We start from the raw sequence: 16,830 nt of genomic DNA, 5'->3' as shown, positions 1-16,830 counted from the left end.
GTAAAAATTAAATTGAACTTCATGAAAATTAAAAACTTCTGTGCTCCAAAGGATACTATCAAGAAACTGAAAAGACAATCCATAGAATTGGAGAATATATTTTCAAATCATATTATCTGATAAGGGATTTGTATCTAGAATATATAGTGTACTAGTTTCCTGGGGCTGCCATAACAAAGTTCTATGGACTGAGTAGTTTCAACAACAAAAATGTATCGTGTCCCAGTTCTAGAGGCTAGAAGTCTGAGATCAAAGTGTCAGCAAGGTTGGTTTCTTCTGCGTGCTGTGAGGGAGAATATGTTCCGTGCTTCTCATCTAGCTTCTGGTGTTTTCTGGCAATCTCTGGTGTTTCTTAGCTTCTGCTATATCATCCTGATCTCTGCCCTCATCTTCATATGATGATCTACCTGTGTGCTTGTCTGTGTCCAGGTTTCCCCCCTTTCATAAGGATGCCAGTCATACTGGATTAGGGCCCACCTGAAGACCTCATTTTAACTTGGTTATATCTGTAAAGACCCTAGCTCCATAAAGTCACATTCTGAGGCTTTGGGGATTAGGACTTCATACCTTTGGAGGGAAGGGAGGCCATAATTTAACTCATAACTTACAGAGAACACTTAGAATTAAAACTAAAAATAAAGTAGGGGAGGGGAAGCTGGTTGACTCAGTCAGTACAGTGTGTGACTCTTGATCTTGGGGTCATGAGTTCAAACCCCACTTTGGGAGTAGAGTTTACTTAAAGTAGAATAAAATTAAGGGGCACCTGATGGACTCAGTCAGTAGAGCATGCAACTCTTGATCTCAGGGTCATGAGTTTGAGCCCCACATTGGGCATGGAGCCTACTTATTAAAAAATTAAATTAAAAAATAAAATAAAATAACCTAGTTCAAAAATGGACAAAAGATCTGAGTAGACATTTCCCCAAGGAAGATATACAAATGGCTAACAATCACATGAGAAGATGCTCAATATCATTCATTATCAGGGAAATGCACATCAAAACCACCATGACATAGCACTTCATACTCACTAGAATGACTATAATCAAAAAGATAAGTTCTTTTTAGTTTAAATAAATTGAATTTTTTAAAAAGGCAAATAATGACAAACGTCGGCAAGAATGTGGAAAAAATGGAATCCCCATATGGCTGCTGCTGAATATTTAAAATGATGTAACTCCTTTAGAAAATAGTCTGACAGGTCCTCAAAAACTTAAACACAGTTACCATATGACCCAGCAATTCCACTCCTAGGTATATAACCAGAGAACTGAAAACGTATGTCCACACAAGAACTTATACAGCAATGCTCATAACAGCATTATTTATAACAGCCAAAAGGTGGAAGCAACTCAAGTGTCTTATCAACTGATGAATGGACAAATAAAAAATATCATATCCATACAATGGAATTTTAGTCAGAAATAAAGAGAAGGGAAGCACTGATATATGCTACAGCATGGCTGAATTTCTAAAACATTAGACTAAGTGAAAGAAGCCAGTCACAAAAGGCTACCTATTGTGCCATTCCATTCCTGTGAAACATCCAGAATCGACAAATCTACAGATACAGAGGTAGGTTTGTGGTTGCCTGGAGTTGGGGTGCTGGGGAAAACAGAGAGTGACTGCTGAAGGGCATGCAGTTTGTTTTGGGTGATGATACGTTTGAAAACTGATGGTGGTGATGGTTGCACAGTTCTGTGGATATATTAAAAACCACCAGATTGTGCACTTTAAATGGGTTAATTGTGTGGTGTTTGAATTATATCTCAATAAAGCTGTTAGATTTTTAAAATTCATGTAAACTCTTTCCTTCAAGAAGCTCATCCTACCCAAGTTGCTATCAGAAAGAACAAAGATTCTTCCTTGTTTTTATCCTTGAAGACTAGAGACTTTGCCAGAGCAGCATTTCCTTACATGGACAGGGAGCCAGATCTATGGATAGATAATTACAATGCTCTGTGTGAAAACCTGTCATAGAGAGACAATAGGTATAATATGGCAAGCACAGGTTTTTTTAAGCCAGATGGTCCTAGGTTTGAATCCCAGCTCTGCTACTACCAACCTCTTACTTCCTCAATAAATTGTGGGCGATAATAATGAGCCATGGGACTCCTGAAGGGATCAAAGGAAATAATGTCATCAAACCGTCCGTCACAATGCCTAGCATGAGGCCGTGCCCAGCAGTGCTTCTCACACTTCTTTTTGAGCAGGAATCACCTGGGGATCCTGTTAAATTGCAGATTCTGATCCAATAGGTCTGGGGTGAAGCCTGAGAGTCCGCATTTCTAACACGCTCCTAGGTGATGTCTCTAGTATTAGTTGAGGACCACAGTTTAAGTAGCAAGACTATAAAGTACCCTATGTATGAAGTGCCAAGGAGTATAGAGGAGGAAGCAGTAAATTCATTTTTAAGAGAATGGAAGGTCAGAGCTGGACTTTCCTTGAAGAACTGGTAAGGGAGTTTGCCAGGAATGAGAAGAATGACATGCATTCCAGGCAGGGGGAAGAGAATGAGTCAAGACCTTGAGTTTCCATAGAAGTGGAAGGTGTCTCTGGAAATAACTTCAGGAATGTGGGGGGCAGCAGCCAGAAACTGGGAAGGTAAGTTGTAAATAACCTTAAACCTGACAGTAATGAGTTTTCATTTTAGCCAAGGCCAGTGGTTCTCAAAGTATGGTCCCTGATCAGCATCATCCCCAAATTTGTTAGAAAGGCACATTTTAGGGGGCACCTGGCTGGCTCAGTCGGTAGAGCATGCAACTCTTAACCTCAAGGTCATGAGTTGAAGCCCCACATTGGGTGTGGAGCCTACTTAAAAAAAAAAAAAAATGCACATTTGAGGACCCACTCCAGACCTACTGAATCAAAAACAGGGGAGGACGGCCCAGGAATCTGTTTGAACAAGTCCTTCAGGTAATGCAGATGCTAAAATGTGAGAATCCCTAGCCCTAAGCAAGGGGGGTGGGGCACTGGAAGGTATTTTAAATGGCAGAGGTGGTCAGATTTGTGTTGGAGGAAGTTGGCCTGGCAGCTGAGATGCATTAGATAGGGAGAACAGGAAGGCAACACACCAGTTAGGAGGTGCTTGAATGCAGGTGTGAGAGAGTGGGCACCTGGCCCAGGGCAATGGCTGAGGGAGGAGAGGAGAGAGAATTAACCCAAGAATTAAGAAGGTGGACTCAGTAACTAACACCTGGAGACCAATTAATTGGATAAGACTTGTGAGTGTAAATGCGGAATAGAAGATTCCAGAGTTTCTATCTTAGATAACTGAGTTGATGGTGGAATTGCTAATCAAAATAGGTGAGAAAGGAAGAAAAGTCAGCTTTGGAGGGGAGAAAAATTAGTGTAACTGTGGATAGGCTGAATTTGCTTCAGGGCCATGCAAGGAGAAATGTCTTAAAGGTACTTGAAAATAATGATCCATGTTCAGGATAGAGGCCTAAATTTATGGTCTAGATTAGAAACTCATTGGTAGGTAAGGGGGAGTTCAAGCTGTACACATGGAGAAAATTATTCAAGAAATGAGAACTTGGGTGTCTGGGTGGCTCAGTTGGTTAAGCGACTGCCTTCGGCTCAGGTCATGATCCTGGAGTCCTGGGATCGAGTCCCGCATCAGGCTCCCTGCTCAGCGGGGAGTCTGCTTCTCCCTCTGACCCTCCCTCCTCTCATGTGCTCTCTCTCTCTCTCTCATTCTCTCTCTCAAATAAATAAATAAAATCTTAAAAAAAAAAAAGAAATGAGAACTTACGGGCGCCTGGGTGGCTCAGTTGGTTAAGCATCTGCCTTCGGCTCAGGTCATGATCCCAGGGTCCTGGGATGGAGCCCCCGTCGGCCTCCTTGCTCTGCGGGAGCCTGCTTCTCCCTCTCCCTGCTGTTCCCCCTGCTTGTACTCTCTCTCGCACTCTCTGTCAAATAAATAAATAAAATCTTAAAAAAAAAAAAAAGAAAAAGAAATGAGACCAGAACAATGACAGAAGACATAGAAACCTCAGGATCTAGGCATTGGCAGAGAAAGAGGAGGATGGGAGAGAGATTGAGAAAGAACTATCAGAGAAGTTGAGGAAAATCAGGAAAGAAACACATTGAAGAAATCTCCTGTGTCATACAGGAATGTCCTAGGCTAGAAATAATAGAAAACCTGGCTACAAGTTGTTTAAATAAAGGATATTTTTCTTACATAGCAAGTTGACGGTCTAGACCTGGTACAGAGGCTCAATACCATCATTAAAGACCCAGACTCCTGCTTTCTTTCGGTGCCACTATTTTTAAGGTGTTGGTTTATAACCTTATGGTTGAAGGATGGCTGCTGGACCTTCAGGAATCACATCCAGGGCGCCTGGGTGGCTCAGTCGTTAAGCGTCTGCCTTCGGCTCAGGTCATGATCCCAGGGTCCTGGGATTGATTCCCACATCGGGTTCCCTGCTCCTTGGGAGCCTGCTTCTCCCTCTGCTTCTCTCTCTCTCTCTCCCTCTGTCTCTCCCTCTGTCTCTCATGAATAAATAAATAAAATATTTAAAAAAAAAAAAAGGAATCACATCCAAAATCAAGGGGACAGAGGGGCAACAACTCTCTCCCTTCTTTGGGAGTTCTTTTATTTAAAAAAAAATTTTTTTTAATTAACATATAATGCATTATTTGTTTCAGGGGTACAGGTCTGTGATTCATCAGTCTTACAATATTCACAGTGCTCACCATAGCACATAGCCTCCCCAATGTCCATCACCCAGCCACCCCATCCCTCCCATCCCTCTTCCCTCCAGCTACCTTCAGTTTGTTTCCTGAGATTAAGAGTCTCTTATGGTTTGTCTCCCTCCCTGGTTTTGTCTTGTTTCATTTTTCCCTCTCTTCCCCTATGATCTTCTGTCTTGTTTCTCAAATTCCTCATGTCAGTGAGATCATATGATAATTGTCTTTCTCTGATTGGGGAGTTGTTTCCATTCGTTGAACTGTGGTTTCATCTTGGATACTGAGTCACATGGTTACTCCTGGCTGTAGGGGAGGGTAGGAAATTGAGTGTTCAACTGTCCAGCTTCTATAGAAGGAGGCAAAGGAGAACAGGTCAAGAATGGATGTGAAGTCTACCAAGTTGCTGTGTATATCACATCTGGAAGGAAAGAGTTCAGGGCGCCTGGGTGTCAGTTGGGTGTCTGCCTTCGGCTCCAGTAATGATCTCAGGATCCTGAGATGGAGACCCACCTTGGGCTTTCTGCTCGGCAGGGAGTTTGCGTCTCCCTCCCACTATCCTTCTGTGCTTTCCCTCTCTCTTTCTACCAAATAAATTTTAAAAATCTAAAAAAGAAAAAAAGGCAAGAGCTCATGAAGGAGAGAGACAAGGTGGCCCAAGGGGAGAGGAGAGGCACAGCTTCTTATGCCTTTGTTGTTGCATAAATAAATCTTTATGCAAAATATAAATGTCAACATTGGGATGCCTGGGGGGCCCAATTGGTTAAGCGTCTGACTCTTGATCTCAGCTCAGGTCTTGATCTCAGGTTTGTGAGTTCAAGCCCCATGTTGGGCTCCACGCTGGGTGTGGAGCCTACTTAAATAAAAAAAAAAGTGTCAACACTGTACAAGCAGTATGTAGTCAAGGGTCACACAAAAGTTTTCCCAGCTTTTATACCCAATATTATGGGGGTTTGGTGCTTTGTTTTTTTACTTTAAAACAGGCTGCCCACATTTAGAGCCATGAAGACCCAAATTCATTCTATATACAAACTCTGACTGCTCAGATTCTCCACTTGGTCTTATCTACAATGAATACAATACAAAACAGCAGGGAAAATTCCCTGACATTTTCTCCTCCTTTTGTTCCTTTTATACTGTGAACAGTTCTTCTCTAGGCACATTTATGACTATTCTGACATTATCTGCTGCTCAGTTGGGGAACACCAAATCTGGGTGAGTTTACTCTGAACATATGAATGAGGTGTTATATAAGCATAGAAAGAGAATCATAATGGTCATACAAAGTATAAGAGTTCGGAGATGTTTGGAGAATGAAAATTATTACCCACGTGGTTCGAATCAGTGCCAAAGTCAATTTGTAGAAGATTGCTCTTACCAGCTAAAATCCCCTGCTCACTTGCACTGGAGGAACTGAGATCTGATTACAGGGGTAACATCCCAAAATCTGCCATTGTGAAGGCAGATTAAGAGTTCCAGTATCAGGGTCAACGGGATAGCACTCTGCTCAGCAATCGATTTTTGAAACCTGATATATGCAACATTCTTTGTTTTGGCTCAGTTGAGGTCACCAGAGGCCTCTTATTATATTTGGCAATGAGGGCTATTTGCAGTCAGGATTATACCTCTTGACTAAGGGCATTTGGGGGCATTTCTAGAACAGATGGATTATAAAATAGGAAGCCAGGAAAACATCATGATAAAAACTAGCAGAGGACCATACAAGTCAATACCATCAAGGAAATTAAAGGATATTAAAAATCATCTCGGGCGCCTGGGTGGCTCAGTCGTTAAGCGTCTGCCTTCGGCTCAGGTCATGATCCCAGGGTCCTGGGATCGAGTCCCACATCGGGCTCCCTGCTCAGCGGGAAGCCTGCTTCTCCCTCTCCCACTCCCCCTGCTTGTGTTCCTGCTCTGTCTCTCTCTGTCAAATAAATAAATAAAATCTTTAAAAAAAAAATAAAAAAAAGATTTAAAAAAAATCATCTCAATCAATAAGCTCAGCACTTATTTATCTTTATTCAAAAACAATAAATAAATGAAAATATCTCAGTACTATATTAACTGGACACCTAAAAGCTAATTAAAAATATAAGAAAATGTAACCAAATTAAAACCAGAAGTCTTTAGGCTTTTTTTTTTCAAAGATTTTATTTATTTATTTGACAGAGAGAGAGAGCGAGAGAGGGAACACAAGCAGGGGGAGTAGGAGAGGGAAAAGCAGGCTTCCCGCTGAGCAGGGAGCCCGATGTGGGGCTCGATCCCAGGACCCCGGGATCACGACCTGCACCGAAGGCCGATGCTTCACCAACTGAGCCACCCAGGCGCCCCTAAAGGTTTTTTTATTCTTTAAGTAATCTCTACACCCAATGTGGGGCTTGAATTCACAACCCGAGACCAAGAGTCGCCCTCTCCACCAACTGAGCCAGGCAGGCGCCCCAATAATTGTTTATTTTTAACTGCCTGAGTGTAATTCCCAGGCATTAACTACAGTTTGCTTGGGGCTGTAAATAAGTGAGATTCTCATTTAAGAAGTCTAATTAGTATTGCAACCTGATAAGGGAACGCATTACCTTAAGGCTCTGGGGTCCCGCTCATGTTAATTTTAGGAAGGGTGGATGGTCTTTCCAGGGAATAGGCCAGGACACCTGAATCTCTGGGTCAGAGATTAGCAACAATTTCCCATTTGAGCCAGTTATGGCCTCAGGCAGAACTTTGAGTTCACCATGCTTCTCAGGCTTTCCTTGTTTTCCTGATTGTTGCTTTCAGTCTGCCCCCAAGGCCCTGCACCACTGGAGCCTGGCTAGGAGCTGTTTCGCACATCTCCCAGAGTGAGGCCCCTCCAACTACAGGCTCCTTTTCCTGGGTCAGTGTCACCACTCCTGGAACCTTCTTGACTAATGTTAATGACAGTTGCCTTTTTTCCCCATTAATGCACATTTAACATCCATATTTCCCTCTTTCTTCCCACACATTTACTAAGGAAGACACTGGTAAGCAATCTAGACCACCCATCTTAGGGCGCTTGGGTGGCTCATTCAGATAGGCATCTGACTCGATTTTGGCTCAGGTCATGATCTCAAGGTCTTGGGATCAAGCCCCACATTAGGCTCTGCACTCAGTGGGGGGTCTGCTCTCTCCATCTCCCTCTGCCCCTCCCCGTACTCCCCTCTGTGCTCTCTTTGTCTCAAAAATAAATAAATACATCTTTAAATCACCCATCCCCCTTTCCCACTTGAGAGGCTATAAGAGATTACATAAACTATATTTTTTTCCTAAGAGTTGAAACTAAGTTTAAGCATATTGCCAAAATCTCCCTGACCTCAATCTAAGGAGATCAACCTTATTTAAATAAAACCGTTCCAAATGTAAAAGTTACTTAACATTTTAGTTGCCTTAGTTCTATCATTTTAATCTTATATACTTGGGAATAAGAGATCACCTCAGAAGTATGATTGTATCAGAAGCATGGAAACATAGTTAAGAGTTTCTCATACGTATTTAACCTGAATATTAATCTGTTTTTACTAGTTTTATCTGATCAGATAATGTACAAACAGAAATTTCCCAAATAATTTTTAAATTCTTACCCATAGAAATTACACGTGTCAATTTAATTTTTTTTCCTTTTTAGAGAGAGAGAGCGCGCGCACATGAACAGGGTTGGTGGCAGCACAGAGAGAGAATCTTGAGACTCTTCTTTTTTTTTAAGGATTTTATTTATTTATTTAACAGAGAGAGAGAGAGAGAGATCACAAGTAGGCAGGCAGGCAGAGGGAGAAGCAGGTTCCCTGCTGAGCATGGAGCCGGATGTGGGGCTTGATCCCAGGACCCCGGGATCATGACCTGAGCCGAAGGCAGACTCTGAACTGACTGAGCCACCCAAGCACCCCGAGAACCTTGAGAATCTTAAGCAAGCTATAAGCCCAGCTCAGAGCCCTACATAGGACTCAATCTCATAACCCTGAGATCACAACTTGAGCCAAAATCAAGAGTCAGATGCTTAACCAACTGAGCCACCCAGGCACCCATCAACGTAATATTTTTAACTTTCTACTTGGTACAGAGAAATAATTCTCTAACATCTGAAAACAACAGCTCAAGTAAAACAATACATGGCAACTGCTGCTGGGTATGGAATTTGGGGGGGGCAGGAGGACACCGGGGAGGGGGTGGGGCCACCCGCTGCAGCCAGTAGCACTTCCCTAAATGGGGTGCAGCTTTCCAGCAGCCTGCGTGGTGTGGCTAAGACCCTGGTGCCAGATGGCCTCGCTGTGGCGCCCAGCTCCACCACTTCTTAGCAGTCTGACGAGTTACTCAACCTTCCTGTGCTTTCGTTTTTCTCTTCCTTAAAGTATAGAGAAGAAAAAAGTTATCTAGATTAAATTTGTGACGTGCTTGGAACACTGCCTGATAGCATGGTGTTAGCCAATATCTAATTATAGCAAGCTGGGTCCAGGTTACCACAGTTTCTGAGTTTTCACAAAAGAAGAAATCCAGGTTCTTATGTGAAATTTCTCAATGTTTGGAGTGTTGGCTTTTTTTTTTAAAGATTTTATTTATTTATTTGAGAGAGAGAGAGAGAGAGCATGCGAGCATAGGCGAGCAGGAGGAGGGGCAGAGGGAGAGGGAGAGAGAATCTCAAGCAGACTCCTCGCTGAGCCTGGAGCCCAACGCGGGTCTCAAATTCAGGACCCCGAGATCATGACCTGAGCTAAACCCAAAAGTGGACGCTCAGCCGACTGAGCCACCCAGGTGCCCCTGGAGCGTTGGCTTGTCTGAAGCAAGGTGTGACATTGTAGGCTGTGGCTCTGCAAGCCCTCCGAACTGTGTTGTCATTCACAGCAATCTCGCAGCTCCCCCCAGCTGCCTGGTAAAGGCATGTTGACAGCGCCATTCACTGGATCCCCCCCGAGCCTCATGGTCCTGTGGACAGATGCCTGTTTAGCCTCTTCAGGTGAATGGCTCATACTGAAAATGTCCCAAAGGGGATCCTTGATTCACCCACCCCCAACACACAAAATCTATTCTTCCTTCAGACTTTCCTCCCCTCCTCAGGAAATGGCACCACTATCCCCCATTTGCCAATGCCAGAAACCGGGGGGGAGGGGAATCAGCCTCAGTTTTTCTCCCTCCTAATCTTCTCCTCCCAGGCCTACTTCCCCTCGATGTGCGGGCGAATACTGGCTGAAGAAGCCTGGCTAAGGAGGGGCCTGGAATCCAACCTCCAGCTGTGCAGGACTCTGTCTGCTCAAAGGATGGTGGCTTTGTCTACATGCATTTGACTTGGCAGGGTCGGTCTCCTCCCAGTTCATTACCAAGTCTCTTGGTATTCGATCCACAATTCTTGAATCTCTCTACTTCCTACCATCTCCACTGTTCAGGGTAAGCCATCCTCATTTTTCATCTGGGAGACTCAGATTGCTTTCTAACTGTCTAGTGGCCACTTTGTTCACACACCCTTCCAGTCATTCCCACCCATTAGCCAAGGTAAGCAATCTTTTTAAAAGGGCAAATAAAATACATGACACCCCTGCTTCAAACCCTTTAATGACTTCCTGTTGTTCTTATGGCAAAGATCAAAATCTTAACGCCACCTCCTTTGAGCTCTTGCTCCCAGCCTCATCCCCAGCCCCTCTGCTCTCCTCTAAGTTACCCTGGGTGTCCTTCTCACCTTGCCTCAGGCATTATCCTGCTTCTACTGCCTTCAGGTTTCACTTAATGTTTTTTTCAGGGAGGCCTTTTCCACCTCCATATTAAATGTGCTCCCCCTACGCTGGGCTGTCTTGACTCTGCCCAGTTCCTTAATAGAGCCTACCTCTGTTATGGAAATGTGCACCCTGTGTGCATATGTGTAAAAATCTGTAGCTATGTTATATCTCATTAAATGAGGCAAACTTTTTTCAGAGGCTCTCATTGCTATCCGGGACTGGGCTAAACTTAAACTTGCCAATAAAGTTATCTGGTCTTCAAAGATCTCATTTGGGGTAAACATTCAGTCACTTTAAAGTTGCAGTCCTGCCAGCACTTTTCCTTCCCCACCTTGACTTCCCAAGATGGCCTGTGGGATCAAAGGGAAGCTTAGAGGAAGTGGCCAGAGGAGCCCCGGATCAGGGCGCACAGCTATAAGCTGTAGTCTGGGTCCTCACTGGCTTCTGCTCCCTAGTCACTCCTGGTCACCACAGCCCTGCTGGCGTCAGCTGCTAAGGTCGGCTGGCAAACTCATGATCTGTTGCTTCAGCTCCTTGAGATTCAGGAGTCTGAGTCTCACTCACCCTCATCCCTCCATCCCTGCTCCTCTCACCAGCTGACTTGGGAGCACTTTAGCTCTTGCTGGGGGCTTCAGCTCTGCTCATCCTTGGGTTCTTAGTCACATTCTCCAGCCATTCACTGCCAATCAGTCCCCCACTGCCCCTGGTTTAGGATCACCTGGTCCCTGGCACAATGCGCATTGTCCCATCCGTGGCTCTCAGCCATACTCCTTTGCCTGGCAGGGAGCCTACAGAGAAGTCTGGGTTTCTGGCACACCATCTGAAAGTTGAGGACAGCTAGAAGCAGCGTCCTCTCTCTCCCTAATACCACTCTGTGCGCCTGAGCCCTGCTCCATGTGAGGTATCTGCCAGAATTAGGCAGCCAACCAAGCTGGGCAAGGAGAAGTGGGTTTCTAGCCCCACCCCTACCCCCAGTTAGCCGGACACTTCTTTTTTTTTTTTTTAAGATTTTATTTTTATTTATTTGAGAGAGAGAATGAGGTAGAGAGAGAGCATGAGAGGGGAAAGGGTCAGAGGGAGAAGCAGACTCCCTGCTGAGCAGGGAGCCCGATGTGGGACTCGATCCCGGGACTCCAGGATCATGACCTGAGCCGAAGGCAGTCGCTTAACCAACTGAGCCACCCAGGCGCCCCCTAGCCAGACACTTCTATGTGGTGTCTACATGTGGTGTCTGTCCGATCGGTTGGGGGCCCCCAAATGTGGGGCGATGATCAGGTGGCATGGGCAGTGAAAGGATTCACTTGAGGCAGAACAAAGGAGATAGAAGTTTATTGAAAACACGGCAAGGCAGTGGCGGGTAGGACAGCAAAGAAGAGGCTGTCTGCCACGAAGCGGTGGATGGGGGCTGCTTTTAAAGGGGGACGGTGAGGAGGTAGGGCCATGTATGGAATTTTCCTTTTTTTGGTACTGTGCCTGGTGGTAAGTAGCGCATGGGTTAGTTAGGGCTTATGGATATTTTGAGATGGGTTGCCTGATGGGCCTGTCTGTATTCAGCCAGGTGGTTGCTCTAGGCCCTTCATTCCTTTGCTCAAGCCTGTTTGCCTAAAAGCAGTCCCTAACTCATGGTTAGACCTCAAAAGCAGGGGAGCACTGACACACTCATGCTGACCCCCTACCCTACCTCTTTCTCCATGAAATTTATTTTCTACCTCTCCAGTTCCTATTTTCTCTTTGGGTCTTAGCTTCAGGATCAGGGAGGACTTTCCTGGCCTTTCAGATCACATTGTCTATAAACTTCACAAGGGCAGGAACTGTTTTGTTCCTTTCTGATCCTTAGTGCCTAACACAGTGCTTGGCACACAGTGCCAGAACAAAGAAGAGAAACACAATAAAAATGTGCTGAATAAATATTATTAATCTGTCTTTACCTGTAATAGACCTCAAGGTCAGGGGGCCAGGGGTGATGTATTATAAATCCTTCAATTCCCTTATCCTGCAGAGCTTTGCAGTCAGTTCCTGGCCCTACTATTCATTCATTCATTCCACAAATACTTTTTTTTAAATTTTTATTGTTATGTTAATCACCATACATTACATCAATACTTTTTTTTTAAGATTATTGATTTATTGAGAGAGAGAGAGTGCAGGTGTGTGCGGGGTGGGTGGGGAGCACAGGGCGAGGGAGAGAGAGAATCTCAAGCAGACTCCCTGCTGAGCAGAGCCTGAGGAGGTGCTCCATCCCACCACCCTGAGGTCAGGACCTGAGTGGAAACCAAGAGTAGGAGGCTCTGTGTCACATTCTCCAGCCATTCCCTGCCACCCAGGTGCCCCCAACAAATGCTTTTTGAGTGCACACTGTGCAGTGCACTGGACTTGCTATCTGAGATAAAGGAATAAATTTCTTCAAAACATTTTTATTAAACATTAAATACATCCCAAAATTTGATAACATGTAAAGCATAAAAAATTATAAAGTGAACTCTCTCTAAACCTACTACTCAGTGCCAGTGGTAAATCATTTTTTTGTTTTTTTTAAGATTTTATTTATTTGTCAGAGAGAGAGCGAGCACAAGCAGGGGCAGCAGCAGGCAGAGCAGGCAAAGGGAGAAGCAGGCTCCCCGCTGAACAAGGGGCTGATGCAGGGCTGGATCCCAGGACCCTGGGATCATGACCTGAGCCAAAGGCAGACACTTAACCAACTGACCCACCAGGCATTCTGGAAAATCTTTACATAGTGAGTTGAACAGAGTGAAAGGGGACAGAAACAGATCCCTGGAGAGCTATAGCAGTCTTGGGCAGATAGATGAAAGCGCTTGAGGTAGGGTGTTATAGGAAGAAAGAAAGGGAAACGTGGGCTCAAAAGATATTTAGGAGGGGGGTGCCTGGGTGGCTCAGTTGCTTAAGCTTCTGCCTTTGGCTCAGGTCATGATCCCAGGGTCCTGGGATGGAGTCCCAGGGCAGGCTCCCTGCTCAGCGGGAAGCCTGCTTCTCCCTCTGCCCCTCCCCCGCTCATGCTCGCGCTCTCTCTCTTGCGCGCGCGCAAAAATAAATAAAAATCTTTAAAAAAAATATTTAGGAGGTAAATTGAATCTAATGGACTATCACTCACTAGTTGTGTAAACTAGTTAAGTCCCAACATTCTGGAGGCTCAATTTCTGCATCTGTACGATAGGTTAGTAATAATTATTGTTATATATATCCCTAGCACCTAACACAAAGCTTAGCACAAGATGATAAACACACACAAATCATAACTACTGCTATTACTGTGGAAGCTTCACATATGCTGGCAGAATGAATATTCTGTCAAACTTGAGGGTGGAACTCGCCATTTCTAGGAAGGAAAATGATAAATGACGGTGCCTTTGCCAGAACGGACATCCATACTCCCCAGGCAGTGCGGCAGCACAGGCCGGGATCAGAGTCTGGGCCACCGCCAACCCCAGCTCCCGCCTGGCCCGCGCCCCAGCACCAGCTGGAGCCCTGGCCCCGCCCACATCCCTGCAAGTCCCGCCCCCGGGGCCGCGCGCGTCCCCGCGGCCGCCGCCGCGCGCGTCCCGTCCCGCCCCTGCTGCTGACGTGCGGGGCCGAAAGGGACGGGCGGGCTCCGCCGAGCCGTGTGCTTCCGCGGGCTCCGGGGTCGCTGGGGCCTCGTGGCGGGGCGGCTTCGCGGGGCTTCGCCCGCTCCCTCACCTCCCTCGTGCCCTCTCGCGGCGCCCGGCGGGCCCTGCGCTTCGGCTGGAGACCGAGGAAAGGGTGAGTGTTGGCGGGAGCGGGATCGGACCGGCCGGGCGCGCGCTCCGCTCTCCGGGGCATTGTCTGGGCGGGGGCGGCGCGGGCACGTGCGCTCCCTTCCCCCACCCTGCCTGCCGCGCGGCCCCGGCAGAGCGGAGGGAGGGAGCCGGTGACTGCAGAGAGCTGAGGACCCGGAGGAGGAGGCTGGTTCCGGGGTGAGTGTGTCCGTCGGGGGGAGTCTCCGAAGCGGGAACCTGGAATTTGGGTGTGTTGGAGGGTCCTTCTAAGGGGCACAGCGCTCCCTGAGGAGATGGGGGTCCCTTGAGCCCCAGTGGCCGGAGCTTTCAGGATGTTAAGCTTGGTGGCCTGTGGTGGGATTGGAGACGAGATTTGGCTCCAGCATCTGCAAGTTGTGGGTTTACCAACAAGAACCGTGGAAATCTGCCTCCAACCTGTCGCCATCCTTACTGTCCCCCTCCCTCGTGAAGGATGCGTGGGATTTAGAAAGGTTGGAGGATATTCCAGGGATATGCCCGAGTTAGAGCACCAGAGGTGTGACACAGTGCGGGGTTAGAGTAGAAAGCTTGGGAAAGTGAGTACTTGGAAGAAAGGTGGGTTGTGGCCAGATTGCAGAAGACAATGAATGAGGTTTATACCATAACCTTTTTTTCTATCATGAGTCTAATTAGGTTAAAAAATAGAAAACAGAGGAGGAAAATGTCACCAATAATCTCACAGCCCTGACGCCTCATTCTTAGAGTGTTTATAGGTGTTTGCTAGTATTTTCATCTAAGCTTATAACAGTTATAGAGTTTACCTACAATTTTCATTCTCTTTTCTCCTTAAGGTGTAAAAATGCAATGTAATATACAGTATTCAGCAATATCCTTTTTTAATAAGCAAGTAGCATGTATTCATCATAGAGAAATTAAAAAATACAGACAAGCAAAATGAGGAAGAGTATTCATAGTTTTACTGCCTAGAGATATTGTGATTTTTGGTTGTGTATATTCTTTCAAAGATAGGAGCAGATAATGCCCTGATTAGGGATTTAGTTTTCATAGGAATCCTTTGAAGGTTTTTTGTTTGTTTGTTTTAATTTTTTTTAAAGATTTTATTTATTTGAGAGAAAGAGAGAGAGCACATGAGAGTGGGGAGGGTCAGAGGGAGAAGCAGACTCCCTGCTGATCAAGGAGCCTGATGCGGGACTGGATCCCGGGACTCCAGGATCATGACCTGAGCCAAAGGCAGTCACTTAACCAACTGAGCCACCCAGGCGCCCTTCTTTGAAGGTTTTAAGAAGGCAAGTAGCATAATCTGACTGCTGTGTGGAGGAAGAGGGCAAGAGTGGGAGCTAGGAGATAGGATGCTGTTTGCAGTACCTTGGTCCATGGCAGGAGAGATGAAGAAGAGTACAAAGATTTAAAAATATTTTGGAGGTAGAATGAACAAGACCTGGGAGAATTCTTTGCTTTTTTTTTTTACATATATATTTTTAACGATTTATTTTTTTATTTGAGAGAGAGAGAGAAAGAGAATTTGTGAGCCCAAGCGAGCAGGGGCAGGGGCAGAGGGAGAGAGAGAGAATCTCCAGCAGACTCCCTGCTGAGCATGGAGCTGAAGTGGGGCTCCATCTCATGGCCCTGAGATCATGTCCTGAGCTGAAATCAAGAGTCAGATGTTTAACCAACTCAGCCACCCAGGCACCCCTTAATATATTTTTTTAAATTAAGTTAAACTCTTTGCCCAGTATGGGGCTCAAACTCATGACCCTGAGATCAAGAGTTGCATGCTTTACTGACTGAGCCAGCCAGATGCCCTGAGAATGCTTTGCTTTTTGCTATTTGTTTTGAGCAACTATGAGTAGATTGTGACATTTACTGAGAGGAAGAAAAATGGAACAGAAATTTGAGGTGGGAAAAATCATGAGTTCTGTTTTGGGTGTATTAAATGTGAGATGCCTATCAGTAAGGAAGTTGGTATATTGAGGAGGCAGTTGGATGTACAGGTTTGGGAACTCATGGAGGAGAGAACCAAGACTTCTTAGATAAAAATTTGGAGTTCATTACATAGATGATACTGAAAAGTAGGGGACTGTATGAGATCACCAAGGGGAAGAGTATAGAGAAGTGAAATTGGTGCTTTGAGGTGCAGTATGGGAAGAAGAAGTGTGGGAAGAAGAACACAGGACAGAAGAAACAGCCAGTCAGGTAGGGAAAAAAGGCATAAGACCGGCGTTACAAAAGCCAAGAAAAATAAGTTCATAGAGGATAGAGAATTGGTCCATCCATGCTTCTGAGATGTTTAGTGAGATGCTTAATTGGATTTGGAGGTTGTTAGCTTTGTCATTGGTATTACTATTACTTTTTTTTTAAGATTTTTTTAAATTTTTAAGTAATCTCTACACCCAGCATGGGGCTTGAACTCACAACCTGGAGATCAAGAGTTGTATACGCCACCAGCTGAGCCAGCAGGCACCCGTAGTCATTGGTATCATTATCCAGAGTTCTAGAAGTGGGAGGTGGAAACCAGATTGGAATAATTGGTTGGGGCTTGAGGAAGTGAAGATACTGAGTATGGATTAGAAAAACCTAGGCCTTTTTTGAGATGCCTAACTTCCATTTGCTCCAAAATTAAATTTGGTAGGTGAAAAATGGTGTCTTGTTTAATTTTTCATTCCTTGATTACTAGTGTA

At 45.3% G+C, this 16,830-nt stretch overlaps 1 protein-coding gene across 5 annotated transcripts in view; it reads left to right on the top strand.

Moving 5' to 3' along the window:
- Positions 1 to 13,993: 13,993 nt before the first annotated feature.
- The window catches only part of YEATS2 (YEATS domain containing 2), a 108,118-nt gene continuing 105,281 nt past the window's right edge, over positions 13,994 to 16,830 (top strand). For 4 of the 5 annotated variants that reach the window (XM_088025225.1, XM_088025227.1, XM_088025228.1 and 1 more), the window contains exon 1: positions 13,994 to 14,156. The gene's annotated coding sequence lies outside the window, so the exon portion shown is untranslated. Of the gene's footprint in view, positions 14,157 to 14,329; positions 14,351 to 16,830 lie in introns of those variants that run through there. The other variant, XM_088025226.1, reaches the window with a different exon arrangement.

The sequence above is a fragment of the Eumetopias jubatus genome, unplaced genomic scaffold (assembly GCF_037043125.1).
Source record: "Eumetopias jubatus isolate StellerSeaLion01/CBP00866 unplaced genomic scaffold, mEumJub1_p1.0 scaffold_1, whole genome shotgun sequence".
Classification (NCBI taxonomy): Eukaryota; Metazoa; Chordata; class Mammalia; order Carnivora; family Otariidae; genus Eumetopias; species Eumetopias jubatus.
This window is presented reverse-complemented; position numbering and strand designations above follow the sequence as displayed.